This window comes from Canis lupus, chromosome 2, assembly GCF_048164855.1.
Source record: "Canis lupus baileyi chromosome 2, mCanLup2.hap1, whole genome shotgun sequence".
Taxonomy (NCBI): domain Eukaryota; kingdom Metazoa; phylum Chordata; class Mammalia; order Carnivora; family Canidae; genus Canis; species Canis lupus.
The window spans coordinates 31,766,327-31,789,662 of NC_132839.1; the positions used below are offsets into that span (position 1 = coordinate 31,766,327).

The 23,336-nt window shown below is 41.6% G+C and overlaps 1 protein-coding gene, 1 long non-coding RNA gene and 1 pseudogene across 5 annotated transcripts in view; 1 reads left to right on the forward strand and 2 right to left on the reverse strand.

The window, feature by feature from the left end:
- Positions 1-1,198: 1,198 nt before the first annotated feature.
- On the reverse strand, positions 1,199-23,275 carry LOC140615142 (uncharacterized). Of its 4 annotated transcripts, none has more exons than XR_012015837.1 (5): positions 23,054-23,275; positions 13,130-13,472; positions 5,457-5,501; positions 2,941-2,997; positions 1,199-2,492 (listed from the first exon to the last, which is right to left on the reverse strand). It is a non-coding gene; the product is annotated as an uncharacterized lncRNA (long non-coding RNA). The 4 variants fall into 4 exon arrangements; XR_012015831.1 differs by having other exon boundaries at positions 22,938-23,275; XR_012015822.1 differs by having other exon boundaries at positions 22,899-23,275.
- On the reverse strand, positions 15,690-16,840 carry LOC140615131 (phosphoserine phosphatase-like; annotated as a pseudogene).
- The window catches only part of POC5 (POC5 centriolar protein), a 37,011-nt gene continuing 36,483 nt past the window's right edge, over positions 22,809-23,336 (forward strand). The window contains exon 1 of the mRNA XM_072794890.1: positions 22,809-22,829. The gene's annotated coding sequence lies outside the window, so the exon portion shown is untranslated. The remainder of the gene's footprint in view (positions 22,830-23,336) is intronic.

Genomic DNA, 23,336 nt, shown 5'->3' on the forward strand with positions numbered 1-23,336 from the left:
TTGTCACAATCATGCCTGGTCTCTTATCAGATTAACAAATGAGGCAGAAAGGGAATTTCATTCTTCCAGCATCTTTAATCAATCTCTCTCCTTCCCGCCCTCTCTCTCTCTCTCCGACTTCCTCTCCCCCTACCTCTCTCTCTTTCTCCTCCCCCCCCAACACACACATGCACACACAAACACACACACAGAGGTTGGCCATGGCTGGATCATGTTTCTACCTCTGTGTGCTCAACCAGATAGTAAACTAATTGGCTCAGCCCTGGTCACATGCTGCCTTCATCAGGGTTCTCCAGAGAAATATAACCACAGGGATACTATAGATTCATGATGATGAATTAGCTCACATGACTATGGGGGCTGAGAAGTCCCATGACCTGCTGCCTATAAGCGAAGACCCAAGAAAGCTGGTGGTGGTGTTCCAGTCTGAGCTCACAGACCTAAGAACCACAGGAGTTGATAGTGTAAATCCCAGTCCAGGGGCAGAACACTGATGTCCTGGCTCAAGCAAGAAGCCAAGATAGGAATGAGTTCTCTTTTGCTCTGATTTTTGTTCCCTGAGGCCCTCAATGGATTGGATGAGAGCCACCCATGCTGGGGAGGGCAATCCACTTGGATGTATGCTTTCAAATGCTCATCTCATCCAGAAACACCCTCACAGACACACTTAGAGGTTTAACGTTCCATCTGGGCACCCCTTGGCTCAGTCAAGTTGACACATAAAATTAGCACATGTGCCAACCCTGTAAGGGTATGCAGATGTGTGAGACTCCATTATAGACATACCTCTAGGGACAAATGGATTTGAGGAGAAATGGATCCACACACAAAAAAATGCCAGCCAATAAAAAGAGCTTTCTGCTGCCATATACAGAATCCCTGTTCATTTGTACTCCCTGCTCCCGTCGCTGAGCATCTTACACAGACAGGATAAAATTTCCATAAGTAAGCAGTGCTTGACATAATCTTTTTCAGAATCATTACTCTGTAATTTTAAAAACTGTCTGATTTGAGGGATTAGAGTAAACTGACACTAGAAAATCAATCACCTCTCACTCATCTCACCACAGCGGACTATTCAAGACAGAATAAATTCAAATTGGCAGTAGTTAAATTATTATAAAAGTAGAGGGCTGCGTTAGACAATTCACTGGATAAGTCATTCAGGAAGTCCATCAGAAAAGACAGGCAATGTGGATCTGCTTAATAGGAATTGAGTTTTTCCTCCAGAAACATTACAGACCAGTGTTTCTAGATACTAGTATAAGGGAAACTCACAACTGTATCTTGATTTTATGAAAGGATTCCAACCTAAGATGGAACCAGAGGATATGAAATGGAGAATCTCATGCCTGTGCTGTTGGAAGAACTGAGAGACTGATTTCCCATAAATGCCTGATTTATAAAAGATGGAAACATACTCCTGAGCAATGAACATCCATCAAGAATCTCTGCCTATCTTCAAGCTAATGAGCTTCTTGGCTGGACTCCCCTTCTTCGTACTCCTTGCCCATAAATACAAACCTGCAAAGCTTCAAGGGGTGCACCTACAGCTTGCTATAAGTTCATATTTTCAAATTGCAATTCCTTTGCTGCAGAATAAACTCAATGTCAGATAATTTGAGCTTCCTTCAATTTACCTCTTTCTTTAGGTTGCCAATTTGTTCTCAAAATGCCAGTCTACAAGCCACAGGGGCCCCTCTGTGTCCAGGTGTCTAGCTGCAGGGGACACCGAGGTGCCGCATCTTTACCCCCTCCCCATGGCCGCTTCAGGACAAGAAGCCCTTTGGATTCATGAAACAAGGAGGCCCTGAGACAGGCGGTTCCAACGCTGCGGCAGCCTTCCTAAGCAAGCCGAAATCTAAGTTTATAAATGCCTGAAGGTCACAAAATTGAAAGCTCAGTTCGACCAGTCACAGTCAACTAGGCTTTAGGCTGTAAATCTCTCCCCGGCTCCCGCCTATGGCAAAGCGCTCTGACCATTTTCGCTTGGCCCTGCCGCATTCCTGTTGGTTTCCGCTCAAATGAATTTTTTTTTTTTAGATATTATGTATTTATTCATGAGAGACCCGGAGAGGCAGAGGCACAGGCCGAGGGAGAGGCTCCTGAGGCGGATCGGCGCTCCAGTGCTCCCGGTGGGCTCGATGCTCCTGGTGCTGGAGGTGCTCCCGGTGGGCTCGGTGCTCCCGGTGCTGGTGCTGCTCCCGGTGGGCCTGGTGCTCCCAGTGGGCTCGGTGTTGGCGCTGCTGGCGCCGCTGGCAGTGCTCCCAGTGGGTCCGATGCTCCCAGTGGGACCGATGCTCCCGGTGGTGGTGGTGCTCCAGGTGGGCCTGGTGCTCCTAGTGGTCCCGATGCTCCCAGTGGGCCTGGTGCTCCCAGTGGCCCTGGTGCACTCCAGTCTGCGCTGGGCCAGCTGCCCATGGAGGCACAGAGCCTGTGCCTTCACTGCCCATGTGTCCTTCACCTGTCAGATGAACTTCTCTTATCTGAATCTTTGTCCCAGAAAAGACAGAAACAGAAAAAAAAAGTTTTAAAGCATGTCTTGAGAGGGCCATCCAATGCTTTCCTTATACTTTAGTATAAGGACTTTTTTCCTCCCAGCTTTATTATAATTGACAAATAAGAATTGTATATATTTAAGGTGTACAACGTGATTACATATATATATATATACACACACACACATACATATGTGAAATGATCACCACAATCTAAGTGGTTAATACATCCATCACCTCGCAGGATTACCATTTGTCTGTGTGTGTGCATGTGTGTGTGTGCATACAGTGCGTGTGTGCATGCAGTGACTACACTTAAGATCTTGTAGCAAATCTTAAATACATAAAACAGTATTATTAACTACAGTCACCATGCTGTACATTAATTAGATCCCCAGAACATACTTACCTTACAAACTGAAAGCTTGTACAGCACACATACCTTAGTCCAGTAAGGTGCCATGTTTCCAGCAGTCACTCTTTGACCAAACTGGAAGACCTATGGCATAAAAAAGAGAGGAAAAGGTCTATGAATAATATGCACTTGAGGGCACCTGAGTGACTCAGTGGTTGAGCATCTGCCTTCAGCTCAGGTCATGACCCCGGGCTCCTGGGATCAAGTCCCACATCAGGGTCCCTGCAGGGAGTGTGCTTCTCCTCAGCCTATGTTTCTGCCTCTCTCTGTGTATCTCTCATGAATAAATAAAATCTTTAAAAATATATGTATACATATATATACATATATACATATATATACACTTGATAACTGCGTGACAGCATTTAGGCCCCCCCCCCTCCAAAACAACAATGTAAAAAGAATAGAAAATAAAGTTAGTGAGGGAATAGCTAAAGTTATCTGGTTTCTTGTATCAACTCTCAATCTTCCTGCGTTGAAATGAATAGATTAGAAGTCAACAGGTATGAGACAGGAGACAGGAAGCATTTACTAGAGGGCCCCATCATTTACTATATGGCCCCAAACTGCTGCGCTGCTTCATTTTCTGATCTCTTCCTTTGGTGTCTGCACTCTAATACCGCGGAGCAAGACCCCTTGTCTAACTGACATACATTAATTATCACCTATAGAAGGTGCAGATCATATTCTATTTGTTCTGCCTAAGATGGCAGGAAGTCAAGCAATACATTTTGAAAGAATATTATTTACTTGGTTAAAGGAAAAAGGCGGCTCTCAAAGGAGTCCAGAAAAATTCCTCTAATAGATCTTTCCCCACAAAGTCATATAAGCTATTTATATTATATCTAAGATGCTTCCCCCATTTCTTAATTAAATTTTTTTTTAAAGATTTTACTTATTCATCCATGAGACACAGAGAGAGAGAGGGGCAGAGACACAGGCAGAGGGAGAAGCAGGCTCCACGCAGGGAGCCCGACGTGGAACTGGATCCCAGGACCCCTGGGTCACGACCTGAGCAAAAGGTAGACACTCAACCGCTGAGCCACCTAGGCGTCCCATCTTAATTAAATATTTTAAAGGCAAGTCTTATAGCACTTGTGTTTCACATATATTAAGTATTTGTTCAAGTGATGTTTGGCAAGTATTATACTAAATGAGCAATTTAAAAACGGAGGTATTGACATCCACATGCAGAAGAATGAAACTAGACCACTCTCTTTCACCATACACAAAGATAAACTCAAAATGGATGAAAGATCTAAATGTGAGACAAGATTCCATCAAAATCCTAGAGAAGAACACAGGCAACACCCTTTTTGAACTCGGCCATAGTAACTTCTTGCAAGATACATCCACGAAGGCAAAAGAAACAAAAGCAAAAATGAACTATTGGGACTTCATCAAGATAAGAAGCTTTTGCACAGCAAAGGATACAGTCAGCAAAACTCAAAGACAACCTACAGAATGGGGGAAGATATTTGCAAATGACATATCAGATAAAGGGCTAGTTTCCAAGATCTATAAAGAACTTATTAAACTCAACACCAAAGAAACAAACAATCCAATCATGAAATGGGCAAAAGACATGAACAGAAATCTCACAGAGGAAGACATAGACATGGCCAACATGCATATGAGAAAATGTTCTGCATCACTTGCCATCAGGGAAATACAAATCAAAACCACAATGAGATACCACCTCACACCAGTGAGAATGGGGAAAATTAACAAGGCAGGAAACCACAAATGTTGGAGAGGATGCGGAGAAAAGGGAACCCTCTTACACTGTTGGTGGGAATGTGAACTGGTGCAGCCACTCTGGAAAACTGTGTGGAGGTTCCTCAAACAGTTAAAAATATACCTGCCCTACGACCCAGCAATTGCACTGTTGGGGATTTACCCCAAAGATACAAATGCAATGAAACGCTGGGACACCTGCACCCCGATGTTTATAGCAGCAATGGCCACGATAGCCAAACTGTGGAAGGAGCCTCGGTGTCCAACGAAAGATGAATGGATAAAGAAGATGTGGTTTATGTATACAATGGAATATTACTCAGCTATTAGAAATGACAAATACCCACCATTTGCTTCAACGTGGATGGAACTGGAGGGTATTATGCTGAGTGAAGTAAGTCAGTCAGAGAAGGACAAACATTATATGTTCTCATTCATTTGGGGAATATAAATAATAGTGAAAGGGAATATAAGGGAAGGGAGAAGAAATGTGTGGGAAATATCAGAAAGGGAGACAGAACGTAAAGACTGCTAACTCTGGGAAACGAACTAGGGGTGGTAGAAGGGGAGAAGGGCGGGGGGTGGGAGTGAATGGGTGATGGGCACTGGGGGTTATTCTGTATGTTAGTAAATTGAACACCAATAAAAAATAAATTTAAAAAAATAAATAAATAAATAAAAATAAAAACGGAGGTATTTTACTCACAATTGGGTCATAGATATTCCATATAAATATAAATACGTAAACAAAAGCCTACCAGTGTTGTACTCCTGTCACAAGTAATCACTTTAAAATATCAATTTACCTTAATAGTCCAAGCAGCTCATGAAAATTCATTGTCGGGGAAGGACTGAAATGAGTCAGAAGAACTGAAATGAGTCAGGAGAACAATATGTTCGTCTTTTACCTCAATTATCTTTACATAATTCCTAATTTTGTGATGAAACATTTTGGAACAATAAGGTTCTTAAAAACCTACTGATTGCTTCAGTACATGCCAAAGATTCAGTCAGATATTTTAAAAGTATATAGGAAAGAGAAGTTGCAGTAAATTCATTGTAAATCTTCACTTTCATAAAAAAATCTTTACTTTTTAGGAATCTGACAGTTTTTAAAGCAGCAACACTCCTAAGACAATCCACACTTAAGAAAGAGGACATTGGATCTGATGTTGTAACTGTAACTCCATGGATTCAGAGCAACTGTACTTTTTCTGAACCCACCTTCGGATGCAGTAGTACAGTAGTGACACCACCACAACTAAAAACAGTCGGCCTCATGATGACATTTTAAATTATATCAGTAGCCCCCCAAAGATGTACAGCTCCCCTCTGGGGAGTCTCTATCTTTCCATCATAAGATTATTGACTTGTGGATTGGTTTCCTAAGAACATATGTACATCAACTCCCAAAAGAGAGAGATTGGAAGGAGTGCAGAGCAAGTTTACTTAGAGTTCTGAGAATGGAGTCTTGCTGCACCTGAATTTCAGTATGACTCCTTATTGCCATGGCCATATTATTCATTTCTCATACCTTTCTTCCTGTGGTAATGGATGATTCCATTGGGTTCATATGTATTCTGGTTCCACTGACCTTTGCTTAAGATTAAGGGACTGATGCTCCGATGGCTCTGACACAAGTAAGGAGCCAAAGGGTTTGTATTTTGTCAACCTCCCAGTAAAGGACTAAATGTTTCCTTCTTTGAATGATAGTTATGGCGACTTCCCTTGGCCTTATGAATAGAGACATGAAAGCCATAAATAAAATATTAGCAAATCAAATCCAACAATATGTAAAAATAATTAATGCATAGCAGCAACTACAGTCTTAGGTATTTACCCAAGAGAACAAAAACGTGTCCATAAAAAGACATATATATGAACGTTAATAACACCTCAAACTGGAAACAGCCCAAATGTCCACCCACAGGTGAATAAATGCAGTGGTACTCAGTAAAAAAAAAGAAAAAAAAAGGGGGGGACAAATTATACTGATAAACAAAATAACATGGATGAATTTCACAAACATAACACTGGGTGAAAGTGGCCAGGACGAGGGTACATACTCTGATATCGCTTATTTGAATTTCCAGAATGAGTTAAAAGTCATCTATAGTGATTTTTAAAAAATCAGACCGGCGTTTTGTTGAGGTGAAGATTGGGGGAATGTTTAGTCCATTGGGGATACTACAACAAAGCACCATAAACGGGGTGATTTAAACAATAAACATTTATTTCTAACAGTTCTGGAGGCTGGAAGTCTAAGATCAAAGTGTTGATCAATTCAGTATCTGGTGAGAGCACACTTCCTGGTTCATAAATTGGGGATAAGTTATAAAAATTTTATCATGTTATAACCTCTTGCCCCACTCTTCTCAAGAATTATTTCTTATCCTCTCAAGGGTTCCCAGGAATAAAGAAGGATTCTGTAACTTGAAGGAAAATGTGATACTAATCAAACAAAAACAACAGTTTTCTATTCAGCTTTTCTAAAAGATTGGTACTTTGCTCAATTACTCTTTGATATCAAATTTAAGTGTTTCCTGACATGATATAATCCTATTTCTAAACATTAAGATTTTCTCTCCCCTATTTATAGAAAGCAGGTACTTATAGATATGAATATTAAAATGACTTTATTTTCACTCAGTTGCAGTTGCTTTATCTAATTTTTAAAAAATATTTTATTTATTTATTCATGAGAGACACAGAGAGAGGCAGAGACATAGGCAGAGCGAAAAGCAGGCTCCCTGCAGAGAACCTGATGAGGAACTCGATCCCAGGACCCCAGGATCATGCCCTGAGCCAAAGGCAGACACTCATCCACTGAGTCACCCAGGTGTCCCTGCTTTATCTCATTTATTGGATCTGTAATCAGGTCCAGGATATAAGTATTGTATTATATTCTTTCTTCCTTTCTTGTTTTCATAAGAACATTTCCCCAGATTCATAATAGGAGACATTTTTTTACAAGTTATCCCAAAATTTATGTCTAAAAAAAAGTATGTCCTTTCATTGTTTGTTTCTGTCAAAGTTTTAAATGGCAAACAACAAAAGCTACCTTGGCTGGCTGAAGAGGAAAAAGAATTAATTAAAGGTCAGCAAGTAGCTCCCAGAAGCTAAGACCAGACTCGGACACTGAGCATCCAGAACAATGTCCAACACTCCGCAGGAGCCACTATAGCTCAAACGCCCCTGCTGTCACCGGTCAGCCCCTCTACCACCACTTGCGTGGATGGGGCCCAGCTCATGCTGAGTGCTGCTCAGGAGTGGATACCAGAAATTCTGACAGTGACGCCCCAAAGAGCCCAACACTTTTGTTGCTGCACTTGCCAAATAACAGATTCCGTATGCTTCCTTCCTCCCATTGCCCACTTCCCAGTCAGCCACATGCAAGGGCAACTGATTGGTGGAACCTAGGCCACACACCTGTACCCTTGCTGCGAGGGAATCGAGGAAAGCCAGTTTTCAGTTTCAACCCCGGGGCGGTGGGGGGGGGGGGGGGGACTCATAAAACAGGATGTTTTGCAAACATTAGAAAAGTGTTCAAAGGGTGCTGGGCAATCAGAAATGCCCACAATGACAAATGTCCACAATAAGCCCTAAAGGAGACATTTGCCTTTGTTAGTGAGTGCTTCCTTTATCCTACAGTTCCAGTAAATACTCATCAACTGAAATGTGGAAGTGATGATACCTAACAAGCACGTAGTGTGCTACTGCACAGAAGACGACAGCACGGCACTGAGAGCAGTATAATGCAATCGTCCCTCATTCTACATATGTCAGATGCAGTGGGACTTCAGATGAAATCCCAACTTTGAGGCAAAAATGCTATTTGTAAGCATGGAAAAAAAAATTTGCACAAATCAGTCACTTGCTCCTAAATTCATCCATCTTGTAACTCAAAAAATGCATGTATTGAGAATCAGATTAATCTCTTAATTGATAAGTAAGATGCTCTGACCATTTGAATTGCAAATAATAATTGTGCCTTTTATAGCCATTCTCATATTTACACAATAATATAACAACATTAACTTTCAAAATGATCACTTCTATACCTTTTTTTTTCTATACCTTTATATAAGTGCAAAGATGGACTCCTGTCTGTCTAGATACAGGTCTATTTCTGTGTACCTGTTGACAACACAAATAATAAAACTTTTTTCCACTTTTCCCTGTCGGCAGCAGTGATATACAGCATGGCAATCTTGGGATGTCTGATTAAAGTACAGAAAATTAAGTTCATTACCCCTTTTGTATTATTTCTAAATGTTTTCTTTGCAGAAGCACTGCATCCTTTTTCCTCACTTAGGAGCCTTGATGGCCATGCAGATGTGTATCACACTGCCCCCTGGTGTGGCTGAAGGAATCTTCCTTTCATTCTGTAGAAGCTACACAGACTGCATTGCTGAGTCATGCTGCAGGCTAAGCTTTGTTCGGAAGGCATTTGCAGACCTACCTAAGTGAACAGAGGTTTGGATCAACAGCAAACACAAATTATTGTACAGAGTACTGGAAAAACCATAATTACTTAGCATTTTTAATTCAGCAAGTATTTATTTAGGGCCCACTGCACATAGGCCTGTGCTTGGTCCCCCAGGTGACACAAAAAGGAAGAAGGCACAATCTGCCCAGAGGACCCAGCAATATACCGCAGATACACAGCATTATGCAATGTGAGTTAAGCAGATGGAGTGCATGAGGTGGGAAGACATCAAAAGAAATAAAATAAAATAAAAAAAAACAAAAGAAAAGCAAAACTGGGCTTCTTAGGGGAAGTAGTATTTTATATAGGCTTTGAATAAGATTTGGGATTTTATGGGCTGCAATAGGGAACTGAGGAAGAAGAGGAAAAAATACATGCCAAAAATAATAAAATAATGAAACCTCTAATTTAAAAAAAGGAGTCTTGGGGCATCTGGGTGGCTCAGTCAGTTAAGCAACGACTTTTGGTTTGGGTTCAGATTATGATCTCAGAGTCGAGATATAGAGCCCCACTGCACCAGTGCACAGTCAGCTTGAGATTCTCTGTCTTTGCTCCTCCCCCAGCTCTTGTACACTCTCATGCACGCATGCATGCATTCTCTTTCTCTCTCACTTGCTAATAAATAAATAAATAACTACATGAATAAAATCTTATTATTTTTCATCAGCAAAGTGTACAAGAGAAAATTTAAAGTATTCACAGTCACCTATGATTAGAATTTTATTATTAGGAGGGTGAAAGATATTTAATTAGCAATACAATTAAACTTTTTTTCCTTGAAAAGTAATTTCTAAATGACAGTGTTGGATAGCAATATTTCCATTAAATTTTCTTCAAATCCCTTTTGCCTCAAAAAAAAAAAAAAAAGATAAAAACCCTCCCATATATTTTCCATACTTTTATTAAGACTGGATTATTTATAATTTAAAATAATTTATTTTTTTAAATATTTTATTTATTTATTCATGAGAGAGAGAGAGAGAGAGGCAGAGACACAGGCAGAGGGAGAAGCAGGCTCCATGCAGGGAGCTTGGTGTGGGACTTGATCCAGTCTTCAGAATCAGGCCCTGGGCTGAAGGCAGGTGCTAAACCGCTGAGCCACCCGGGCTGCCCTACACTTTAAAATAATTTAGATTACATATTTACATTATATAAATATATATCATATATTCACTGGTCATAGTGAATTTATATCTGTTCACTTTTAAAGCTCTTTTTAAAGAAATGTGGGTAATCTATGTGACTTGATTCTTAGAAATTGACCAAATCGATTACATCTTCTCATTATCCTCATAGTAAACTTAATGCTTCTATACTGTGTATGTTTCTGTCAGCATCTTCAGTTGTGATTTCAATTATTTGAATTATAGTCTATATAGGGTTATCATGGTATTTTGCAATCTTATTTAAATTTGATTTTGCAGAAGAACATGTTTTGGCATATGTTCTTAGAATTCTATGTGTTTAGACACATTTGATGAGTGTACAATGTCATAGAAAATAAAACAATGACATTTAAATTTTCATTAAAATAGTTTCAAATACCGACCCACACATCCTGGGAAAAGAATGACTCACGTAAGTTAAATGATAACCAACACAAAGTTCTTTTTAAATATGTAATTCTATCAACCCATAACTTTAAAAAAAAACCTTTATTTTTTTCAAATTATTAGAATCTACATATTTTTTAGAGGGTTTATGATAGAGCTTGCTTTATATAATATCAGGATTATGTATCTTATTTATCTTAGTGGATAAAGATGACACTTGAGATTTGCAAAAACTCACTTTTTTTTTTTTTTTTTTTTTAAAAACTCACTTTTTAAAGTCATTCTTTTCTGGTGTTTCTAGAAGATAAATAACTTTTAATTGACTTGGTTTATATATTTGCTTTTTTTCTTGTTAATAAAAACTCTAAAGGGCAAATAACATTCTAAAAATTAATTCTTATACCTTACAGGTAAATACATAATACAGTATTGTACCTATAATAATGGTTAACATTTTATCACAATTCCCCACATACCACCCAACTATTGAATGTATTTCTGGTCTAATGATTTAATTATGCAGAATTTTGATACAATTAGGAGCAAAATATGTGAAGTGGCCTCGCACATTGCTTGATACATAACTCAAGTACTTTTGAGTTTAGCACCGCAAAATGTAAGGACATGCCCTTCCTCTCAGAGTGGAAATCACATCTCTTATTAATGTTGCATTTTACTATTTTGTAGAAAGAAGCTCAGTTCAAATTAAAATTGTTTATCCAAGATTCACATATGTGTGACTAATGGGGCTATGAATATCATCAATAATGTAACAGTGATGTGCTGTTCTTCAGCCAGGTATGTGTACTCTACATCTTTTGACTCATGGAATCCTCACAAGGATGTCTAGATAAGTAATATTATTGCCCGATGATTTTGCAGTTAACACAAGTGACACACACAGAGGTTAAAAGTAATTTGCCAAAGGTCACACAGCTAGTAAAGGGCAGAGGTGATGTTCAAACCCAACAAAATTGTGTTTGGGGTCTGTGAGCTTAACTATTACTCTATAATAACTAGAGTCTGTTTCTAGAAAGGTCTTTAAATGAGTATTAAAGTAGTCCACAGAAAGACTTGTCAAGGACAAAGGGCCAATGTGAAAAGAAGAAAGGAATTTTGAGTGTTGCTTCTACTGCACCCTGTGTGTGGCCTGAAATAAGTTTCTGGGAAATGGAGCTCTAAATGAGAATGAACTTAGATGAGAATTAATTAGGGTAACATTAGCTCCTGTACACATAAGCCTCAAATTTTTAGTAATTTAGAATAGTAGAAATGTAGTTTTTAAATTGTGGTAAACTATTATTAACAATTGACCATTTTAATCATTTTTAAGTGTACAGAGAATGTATTTTTGCTTATAGAGGAGTCCAAGGTGTTCTAGTTCCTTCCATCCTACATTCTGACATTCCCTCAGGTCTTAGAGTCAGCTGAAGGAGAAAGAAAGGAAAGGGAGTTACATCTACTCCTTAAACTCCTTGGCCTGGAAATGATACACATCAGCTCTGTGAAGTTGTGAATGTGAAACTGTGGTGAACTCATTCCATGATTCCACTGAATGCACAGGTGGGGTGGGAGACTCAAAAACTTTAAAAATCTCAGGCAGCTGTTTCTTGGTACTAATTCTACATAATGGAATTCCGGTAGACAGCTGGCCATCTCTGCCGGAAGGTCCTTCTCACTAAATTCTCTCTAGTCACTGGCACCACCAGAAGCACTACTTTGGAACCCAGGAAAAACACAGAAGACAAAAGATAAAGGGATCCTTCCCACATTCTTAGAGAACCTATTGGTGCCATGACATTTTTGTCAGGTCAAGGCTCTATCATCGATGTCTCTATCAACAGTGCACAACACTAGCAATCTGCTAACAATAGGTGCCGATACATTCAGCAGAGACATTAATTATTGACAGGGCAGAGCGGCCAGCAATATGCCTTTGGCAGCTGACTGAGAGAGCAGAGCCATCTTGGTGGGTGTGGGAGGTGAAGACACCTTAGGCAGGATCAGCAGGGTCTCTGGGGCTATTTGAGGTCCTGGCAGCAGGTCACTTAGGGAAGGGGGCATTTCCTGGGGACCTGAGAAGACACTCTGTGACTGTGCATGAACTAGCCACTATGATTCACCAGGAAGCAGTCAGGGGGAAGGCTTGTTTTAAGATAGGTTGTTAGGGACCAAACAAAGGAAATATTATAGAGACTTTGGCTTTACTCCAAGGCTGCATGAGCTTGAAACTGAAAAAAAAAAAAAAAATCTGAAAAATCATCACAATTTCCTGTATATTATCAAACTAAATTTATTGGGAATGTAGTCCTGGTCCCATGATTTAACGACACAGAATTTTGTAACAAACTAATAGCAAAATATATGTTTCCCGAGGATAAAGGTCACCATGAGATAGTGAGTGATGAGATAGTACATGGAAAGAATCCAAACTTACAGGTCAGGGAGCCAAGGCTGTGGCACTGGGTCCCCAGAAGCCGCTTCACAGCTTCAACGATGGCAGCTCTGAGGCAGGGACCAGATGTCTGCTAAAAGCTATTGGAGGCGACACAAACTGGCTCTCAGGATCAGACACCCACTTGCCAAGAGGACAGATCAGGACCTGGTGCTACTTAGGGGAGTTTCAGCGAGTGGATCTGCTGGGGGTGAATATGTGGCAGGCAACTGAGAAGAACAGAGGAACTGAGTCGAAGAGAGGAGACCCCCAAGCTCCAGAACCCCAGAGGTCTCCTCTTGAACAGGGCTCCATAGTCCTCAGTCTGGAAAGGTATCTTCGGGACCTAGGAAAGAAATGGACTTCAACCTCCAGAGCACCACGTAGGAAGTTAGGAGGGGCCCGCGCAGACCCTAAGAGAGGTCCGATTGTGACGCGGGTGGAGAAGGCTGACGCCTGGGGCCCAACAGATGCTGCTCCCGGCGGAGGACCGGGACTGACCTGGGGCAAAGTATGGCCCAGGACAGAGCCCCAGAGTCAGCGGGGCACTTGTTGGAAACGCAGTCTTGGGTTCGACCCCAAGAGTACTTAGTCAGAACCCCTGAGGGTGGAGCCCAGCAATCCACGTTTTTGGTAAATGATTCAGGTGACTTTGATGCAGGCTAGGGACTCAGAAGACCCGAGGGGGGATCCTTGGATGGCGGAGCCGTTTGGCGCCTGCCTTTGGCCCAGGGCATGATCCTGGAGACCCGGGATCGAGTCCCACGTCGGGCTCCCGGTGCATGGAGTCTGCTTCTCCCTCTGTCTATGTCTCTGCCTCTCTCTCTCTCTCTCTCTCTCAATCTGTGACTATCATAAATAAATTTTTAAAATAAATAAATAAATAAATAAATAAATAAATAAATAATAAATAAATAAAGAAGACCCGAGGGATTGGAGGGGGGTATATAATGGGAACTAATATCAGACTGAAGACTGACCCGGAGGGGTAAGCAACACGATGGAGGCTACGATCTGGGACTCCCAACCTCCTTTCACCTATCTTTCAACAGATTTGGAAATGGGAGACCCATGAAGACGCAGACACACTGTATAAGGTGAGACTAACATTTCCTCTTACACCATAAACTTGTGTGAGATCGGCAGGCACACATGCTCACAAGGGGCTGGGAGCTTGGCAGCCCCCCGTGGTATCTGAGAGCGGAAAAATAGAAGGGGTTCACACTAGCTTTGAGTGTCTCCTCATCTGCCATCACCCCATTGAGTCCCGTGTTCAATATGCTTTCGACTAGCCCCCTTTTGGGCACACCGCATGGCCCTGCTTTCACAACCATGCCACCCTTTGTCCTTCTCATCAGCATTCAAGATAAACACAGTAAAAAATTTGTTTCATTCACTGTTATTTGTCCTCCTTATCCAGCTCACTAGTATTGCAACAGTATTATTTTCTACTTTATTTTATTGCTTGTGAACAACGTTTCATACCCCATTAGAAAATCATAACTGAGCTAATCTTGGAGTTACAGTATCTTCAATTTTCTGTAGAAAGATGCATTTCAACTTACAAACAATACATTTACAACTGAACTTTGGAATGTGTTCGTAGATGGGAGGCGGAATGATTGGCATCACCTCTCACAAACTGGAACAGAAAAAAAATCCATACAAATGGTACTATCAGTGAGATGAAACAAGTTCTACCTACCACAACGTTCCAAATCTGCTTTCAGTTGCTGGATCTAGCTTCTCTGTCCTTCCCTCCATTGAAAACAGAGGGAATAAAAAAAGAAGGGAAGGGAGGGTGGAAGGGAAGAGCCATAATTTAGAATTGCATAGTTTTTTTTTTTTCTGATACATGGACAAGCTTTTATTTACCTACCAAAAGGAAAAGCAATGTTCACAAAAACCTGCCTACCTATATTTCCAATAGTGAAGGTGTACAATTTACCATCTACTTTTATTTTATTTTATTTTATTTATTTATTTTTCCATCTACTTTTAAAAGGCTTTAAAGAAAATATAGCTAGGAGAACACACAAAGAATTCAGATTATAAAACTCTCCAAGTAATTAATCATCATAATAAAATTGGTACCACAGTTTAAAAAAAAGCAATTTTCCATAGTTTACTTGGAAGTACAGATAAACAGTACCAAATCTATACATTTCGTTGTAATAGACAATTGTAAGCAAATAGTATCAAACTATAACTTTAAAAAATTTTTTATTTTAAGTAGGTTCCACACCCAACATAGGGCTTAAATTCATGATCCTGAGATCAAGAATTGCACGTGCTATCAACTGACTCAGTCAGGCACCCCTCAAATTCTAACTTTAAAAAATTATCCTGGGACGCCTGGGTGGCTCAGCGGTTAAGCTTCTGTCTTCAGCCCAGCGAATGATCCTGAAGTCCTGGGATTGAGTCCCACATCGGGTTCCCTGCATGGAGCCTGCTTCCCCCTCTGCCTGTGTCTCTGCCTCTATCTCTTTCTCTCATGAATAAATAAATAAAATCTTTAAAAAAAATTAACCTGAAGTTGTTATGAACTACATGAAAATTGATATTATTTTGCAAATTCTCCCAAAAGCTCTACAAAATCAGTGATATACCATTCCGAGTTGTACCATTCCGAGTTGTCTTTTAGTTGTGTGATCACATTTCCTACAAACTCAATGGAAACACCAGCAGGAAGACAGGCTTCCATGTCTATGGCTCCATCTCTAATCATGACCATTTTCTTAAAAGTGAAATTTTTCCTTCACAAATTTAAAAACTTTTCTTTCCCACCAGATTTGGCTGTTGGGTGCATCTCATTAAAACCTGCATATTCACCATCAAAGTAGAATTTCAGCTTACTGGCCAGTACATTGGTTAATGGGATACTGAGCTTTTTTTTAAAAAAAATTATTTATTTGGGATGCCTGAGTGGTTCAGTGGTTGAGCGTCTGTCTGCCTTCAGCTCAGAGCGTGATCCTGGAGTCCTAGCATCAAGTCCCACATCAGGCTCCCTGCAGGGAGCCTGCTTCTCCCTCTGCCTCTGTCTCTGCCTCTCTCTGTGTGTCTCTCATGAATAAATAAATAAAATCTTTTTTAAATTATTTATTTATTTGAAATGGAGAGAGAGAGACAGAAAGCACAAGCAGGGGCGGGGGCAGAGGGAGAGGGAGAAGCAGACTCCCTACTGAGCTGGGAGCCTGACTCAGGGGCTCGAACCCAGGACTCCTAGGATCATGACCTGAGCCAGAGGCAGTCAATTGACTGAACCACCCAGGTGCCCTGGATATTGAGTTTTGAAGCAACATGCTCTACAATGTTCCTAAAGTCACCGGATAATAGGAAAACCTATTGCAGGCGACAGGAAAACCTATTGCAGGCGACTTACTAGCTCCTTTATGCCGGGGTCAGGTGTAAGGGGTGCGCTACTATCAGCCATGGCACCTGATCCCTGCCAGGCTGGATCAGAGCTGAGTGCTCTGTGAGGGCAGCCGTGAAATGCATGCCCCACCCATGGCTTGCCATGCCATCTCTGACATAGTATCCTCAACTCCATACAGTTTGGCTAGCTCATCAATTCCATCTTCTCCGATGATTGTGCTATCAACCTCAAACCATACTGCATCAGCTGAACAGAAAAGTTTCCTCAATTCGGCATGGGAGACCAGCCTTGGAAGAATTTTCCTCATTTCTCCAGTGCTGGATTCCTAGGAAATGACATTCTTCTGTTCCTGCTTCTTTCCTGAATAAAAATGCAGCATAAAGTTCTGACTACAAACGTCTTTATGAGAGAACTCTTCCTGTGAGTTCTGTGGGAGCAGGAGCCTGAGTGCTGCTGCTCCTCGCTGGGCCCAGCCTCTGTCTCCAGGGCTCCTGTAGCTGTAAACTCCTGATTGCAAGGGGCCCACAGTTGGCTCATTTGGTTGCAGAGTCCTGAAAGAGGTGACCTGTGTAGACCTGTGGAGCTTTTACCAAACAATCATATGAAATTTGCTGATAAGTGCAGTGGCTTCTGGTCGGTTTTGCATATGCTTCCCTAACCTCCAATTGCACAGGTTCTCATCACTGGGCTGAATTACCCTGATCTGCAAACCCATCTCAGAAACCCTAAAGACCCAAGAATACAGCATCTGTGTAGTATTCAAAACATCAGTGGGACTCACTAACTTATTCTCTGAAAAACTAATTAATCCTGCCTCTCACAGCTAGACTTAGATGGCTTTATCCAAAGAAACATGAAAGGTGAAGAAGATTTCACATGGCTGGAGGATGCTAATGGAGAGGGTCCCGGATGAGTCCTTATAATTAGGAAGAACAGAAGGCTGATGCGGAAGCTAAGAAATTAACCCCCCTCTACTATAAAAGAGCCAGGGAGTGCTGGGTAACAAAATATAACTGTGGAATCCAGGGAATCAAAATATCCTGAACAAGCTCTTACTCCACAGCAAATACTTGCCCCTGCACAGCACTGCCATGGTGCCATGTCTGTAGACCACAGCGCCCGTGGTGCCTGCTACCACCCTGTGTCTTGGCTAAGTGACAGTCTTTCTCCCTTTGCTCTGCCTCAGGTAAATGTGTTCTATGAATTCAGCTACAGAAGTTCTATTTGGGGACACACACTGTGAGCCTCTTACCCAAAAATAATCTATCACGTTCTTTGCGCACCTTCCTGCTGGAACTCAAATCTCACCATCAAGTCATTTATCTGATTCAGAAAAACCAAAACATTGTTTCCAGAAGGCCAGTGTTCATAACTCACAGGGAGAGGAGCACTCTGGAGGCTGGTTCCTCTCTCTGTATAGATTAAATTATTATTATGTCAACCACCTATGACCTGGAGAAACAAAGTCCAGCCTTAGGTACATTTGAATTGAGGAGTAGATGAGATGAAAAAGAAGGGAAGAAAATCTGAGTCTGGCAGTCTGGTGGAAAGATAGGTAAGATTATGGCAGCCTCTACCCAGACAGAGGCCCTGGCAAGGGCTGTGACTCTGAAATCTCCCCATCTCCACCGCTATTCCTTTCCCTTCCTCTGGACATGTCTCTCTCTCTCTCTCTCTCTCTCTCTCTCTCTCTCTCTCTCCCTCCTCAGATGTGCAACTCAAGAAAAGTAAATCTATTTTCCTCTAGATCTAATTTACTCCTCCATAAAATCACAGTGATAGACTAAATTACGGTTGCTACCCTAGGACAAGTCATTTGTGTTAGATTCCCAGATTGAGGATCTTTCCCTTAAAGTCCCAGCTAAACAAATAGGGTGAAGAGACCTTTTCTTAATATTTATTTATTTATTTATTTATTTATTTATTTATTTATTTATTTATTTATTTATTTAAAAGATTTTATTTATTTACTCATGAGAGACACAGAGACAGAGGCAGAGACGTAGGCAGAGGGAGAAGCAGGCTCCCTGTGGGGAGCTGGATGTGGGACTCCATCCCGGGACTCCAGGATCACCCCCTGGGCTGCAAGCAGGCGCCAAACCTCTGAGCCACCCAGGGATCCCAGGAGACGTTTTTAGATGAGTCACAGATGACCTGAAAAAGAAACAAGTTTCAAATCAATCCCCTAACCCAGGTCTAGCAAAAATGACATGGGTTTCAACTCTTGCCACCACTGATAGTAAATGTTCCCATGGGGTCCTTAGAGAGACGTAAAACTTGATGCTAACTTCTGGAAAAAAGTTAAACACCAGATTTTATGACTCCAAACCCTATGCTATTTTACCTCACTTTAAAAAATTTAAAAAATACTTTCATATACATTGCCTCCCAGCAGTGTCGTATCCATCTATACACACCTAGAAATTATATTAGTGATGGCTGTAACAGACTGACCCCCAAAAACAAGTATTTAAAGGGAAAAAACTTTTTTTTAAATATTACAGAACTGGCAAAGGAGTTCTATTTCACATGATCATTCAACACAGTGGGGAAAGAAAAGGCTCAGAAAAAACATACCTAAAGTCTTAAAAACTAGTTCAGGGAATGGTACATTCCACTTGCACACATATTCAATTGCCTCACTAAACTGCAAAGTAGGGATCCCTGGGTGGCGCAGCGGTTTAGCGCCTGCCTTTGGCCCAGGGCGCGATCCTGGAGACCCAGGATCAAATCCCACGTCGGGCTCCCGGTGCATGGAGCCTGCTTCTCCCTCTGCCTGTGTCTCTGCCTCTCTCTCTCTCTCTCTGTGTGTGTGTGACCATCATAAATAAATTTTAAAAATTAAAAAAAAATTAAAAAAAAATAAACTGCAAAGTAGACTGGGACGCATAATCTTTTTTTTTTTTATTGGTGTTCAATTTACTAACATACAGAATAACACCCAGTGCCCGTCACCCATTCACTCCCACCCCCCGCCCTCCTCCCCTTCTACCACCCCTAGTTCGTTTCCCAGAGTTAGCAGTCTTTACGTTCTGTCTCCCTTTCTGATATTTCCCACACATTTCTTCTCCCTTCCCTTATTTTCCCTTTCACTATTATTTATATTCCCCAAATGAATGAGAACATATAATGTTTGTCCTTCTCCGACTGACTTACTTCACTCAGCATAATACCCTCCAGTTCCATCCACGTTGAAGCAAATGGTGGGTATTTGTCATTTCTAATAGCTGAGTAATATTCCATTGTATACATAAACCACATCTTCTTTATCCATTCATCTTTCGTTGGACACCGAGGCTCCTTCCACATTTGGCTATAGTGGCCATTGCTGCTAGAAACATCGGGGTGCAGGTGTGGGACGCATAATCTAACTAGGCTGATATCTCCCCAGCTTCAAAAGGAATAATTTTCATAGGTAGATAGACGGGTTGATTCAGGTTCAGATTTAGATTTAGTTTTGGTAGGTTCTATTATTTTCTCAACTTTAAAAAGATGTGGCTTATGTTCATAAAAGATACAGAACTTCCCTAAAGTTGTATACCTAGTACATGGACAATTTAAAGATTCCAGCCTAGATCTTCTGTGTTTAGGAGAGCTTTGAATGCTATATAACACCATGGAAGGTTTTTGAGGGAGAAGTTATGCAATGCAATGTTATTTTAAGAAGATAATTTGTCAGCATTGTGAAGCGTGAGTTGTAGAAAGAAGAAGCGTGAGTTGTAGAAAGAAGAAATGAAAACATGCAACTATAGAAACAATCCAAGCCAAATTCACCAACAGCCAAATCTAAAACAGTGATGATTAAAAGAAGATGAAAGATTATTAGAGCAGAGGTTCAGAATTTAGGGCACCTAAAGGCCCGGAAAGGCCTCCATATCGTTAAACTCATTAGCCACTTCACTAGCATTTTACTGAAGCCTTTCCAGGTTCTCCTCCCACTTCTCTGGCCTCTCCTTCTCAGTCTCTTTTGCTGCTTCTCCATTGACATGTAAGGATACCAGCCCTTAACCAGTAGCTGACTCCAGGGTTTGGTTCTGAACCCTCTTCTCTACTCAGCCTACTCTCCCCAACCCCTGCTTCCCCCAGGGCTGTCTCATCTAGTTCCTTAGCTTTAAATTGCATCTTATCAGTTCTCTCTTATGAGTTAATCTACATAACAAACCACCCAAAACACAGTGGCTTTAGACAATCAACATTCACTGAGCTCATGACTCTGGAAGTTTACCTGGTGGTCTTACCATTTTTTATTGGACTTTCACCCCTGTCTGAATGTCAGTAGGCTACAGACTGATCTGGGATGGCCTCCACCAGGATGACAAGGCACCTCAAGTCTAATACACATGTCTTTCATCTTCCAACTGGCTAGTCTAGGCATGTCCCCATGATCAAAAAAGAGGGCAAGAATAAGCCAAGTCAATCACACAAGTGCCTTTAAAGCCTCTGCCTCCACCACGTTTGTTAAATCCCATTGGCCATTAATGAGAGGGCATGGCAAAGGACATTGATACGGGAGATATGAAGAACTGGAGCCTTTTTGGAGTCCTCCACATATCTATATCCAAAGCATACCCCTTTTTTTTTTTTTTTATGAGTCCAGATCTCTTTTCTGGGCTCAAGACATGTATGTCAAATGGCCTAAAGGACAGTGCACTGGGCTATCTCTAGGCATTCCAGATAGCATATTTAAAACTGAACTTTTGGACAGCCCCAGTGGTGCAGCAGTTTAGCGCCGCCTGCAGCCCAGGGCATGATCCTGGAGACCCAGGATGGAGTCCCACGTCGGGCTCCCTGCATGGAGCCTGCTTCTCCTCTGCCTGTGTCTCTGCCTCTCTCTCTTGCTCTGTGTCTCTCACGAATAAATAAAATAAAATCTTTAAATAAAAAAATAAAACTGAACTTTTCCATCTGACTCTCTGTAATGCCTTCATCTTCTTCCCTATATCTCTCTCTCCAAAAGGACACTAGTTTTGGATAGGCCCTACTCCAATCCAAAATGACCTCATTTTAACTCGATTATATTTGCAAAGACCCTATTCTCAAGTAAGATCATATTCACAAGTACAAGGGGTTAGGACTTAAATATCGTTTTTTGGAGGACACCATCCAATACATAACTGACATGCAGTTCCCAACAGAGCATACTGAATGATAAGAACATGGACTTGGAGTCTGGACTGCCTCCATTTGAACACCAATTCTGTTCTTATTGGCTGTGTGATCCTAGGCAAGCCACATAAACTCTGTGAGCTTCAGTTTTCATATCTTTAAAACAAGGATGGGTACAGCATCTATATCATAGAGATAATCTGAGAATTAAATGAGTTAATGAATATAATGCCCAGAACATAGTAATATATGTGTCTTTATTAATAAAATAAGTTCTTTACGTGTTCATCTTCAGGTCTCAGCTTAAATAAACTTTCTCAGTCAGGCATTTCCTGCTATCCCTTCTCTTCAAACATAATTCATAATTTTTTATTCACATGTGTGGGGTTTTTTGTTCCTCTTTGATGTGTCCTTTTTCCCAAGAGGGCAGACTGTGTCTATTTTGTTCACCACTCTATTCCTAGCACCAACAAAATGTTTTACATCTGATGAATGTTAGATTATTATTTGTTGAATGAATAATTATGAAGGTTCAAGCTGGCAATTTAATTATTTAATTATGAATTTGCAGGTGTTTGATTCTCTCTTTCTCCATCTCTCCCCCTCTCCCCTTCTCTCAGAATCTTGGGAAAAGAATCAGTTTTAAATTCCTGATATCCATATTAGGTTTGGTCTCTTTCTCTCTGTACCCTCACAGAAGAATGGAGATGATCTACCCAATGTTTTTCTATGAAAATCTACCCCCCAGGACAGAGAAGACAGAGAAGAGCAACATGGGGCCAAGAGGCAGGAGAGAAAGGGGGAAGTCCAGCAGTAAAAATTACAGTGTATGGAGTCATTAGTTGCATTTCAATTCAAAAACATATTTCAACCAGGTATGAATTCATATGCATTAGTAAGAATTTGTTCTATTTATGATAACCACGGGAGAGGGCGGGGGAGAGGAACACAAGCATAGCTCATGCCAAAGAAACTGCTGGCTCCTCTGACTTCATTGTTTGTACACGTAGAAGTCTGGCTCTGCCAACGGGAAGGTAGACGGGGCCCAGGTTATGCCATTTCTATCTACAGAAACTAACAAAACGCAGACACCTCATCCTCCCGTAACAAAGGGAGCCTGAGAACAGCCAGAGCTCATTACTTGGTCCCCAGACGGGGCTCCCCCTTTGCAACCTGGATCCTAACGTGGGCAGCATTACCCAAGGTGGCAGTGAATAGCTGGTAGAGCCAGGATACAATTATGACCCGATTATTCTAAGGTTCATAGTCACTTCGCCAGAAGGGCCTGACCTGAGGTCATTAGTAACACGCCGTCCAGCAGTTTCTTACAGTGTGGTCCGCTGACTCTTCCACCAGAATCACTGGTAGTCCTCGTTAAAAATTCTGATTCCCTGGCGCTAAGACGGAAGGAATTAAGCAGAGGGGTGGGTGTCAGGAATCCGTACTTTTAAAAAGCACCTCCAACGATCCTGTGGCAGGGCATTACGGACAAGAGGATTCTTATGCACAAGGGCCAGCACGGGCTTTGGGGGTCATCGGAGGTCATCAGCGCAGCTGGGCGCCCTCTCACCCAGCCGGGCCCAGGGCCGAGCCGAGAGCGCCCGCGGCTCAGGTCCCAGCCGCGGGTCCTCATCCGCCCACGGCCCCGCCCCCTGCTGCCGCCGGCGCCGGGGGCGGGGCTCTCCCTCCAGAACCCCGTCCCGCCGGGTGCGTCCCCGGCGGCCAGGG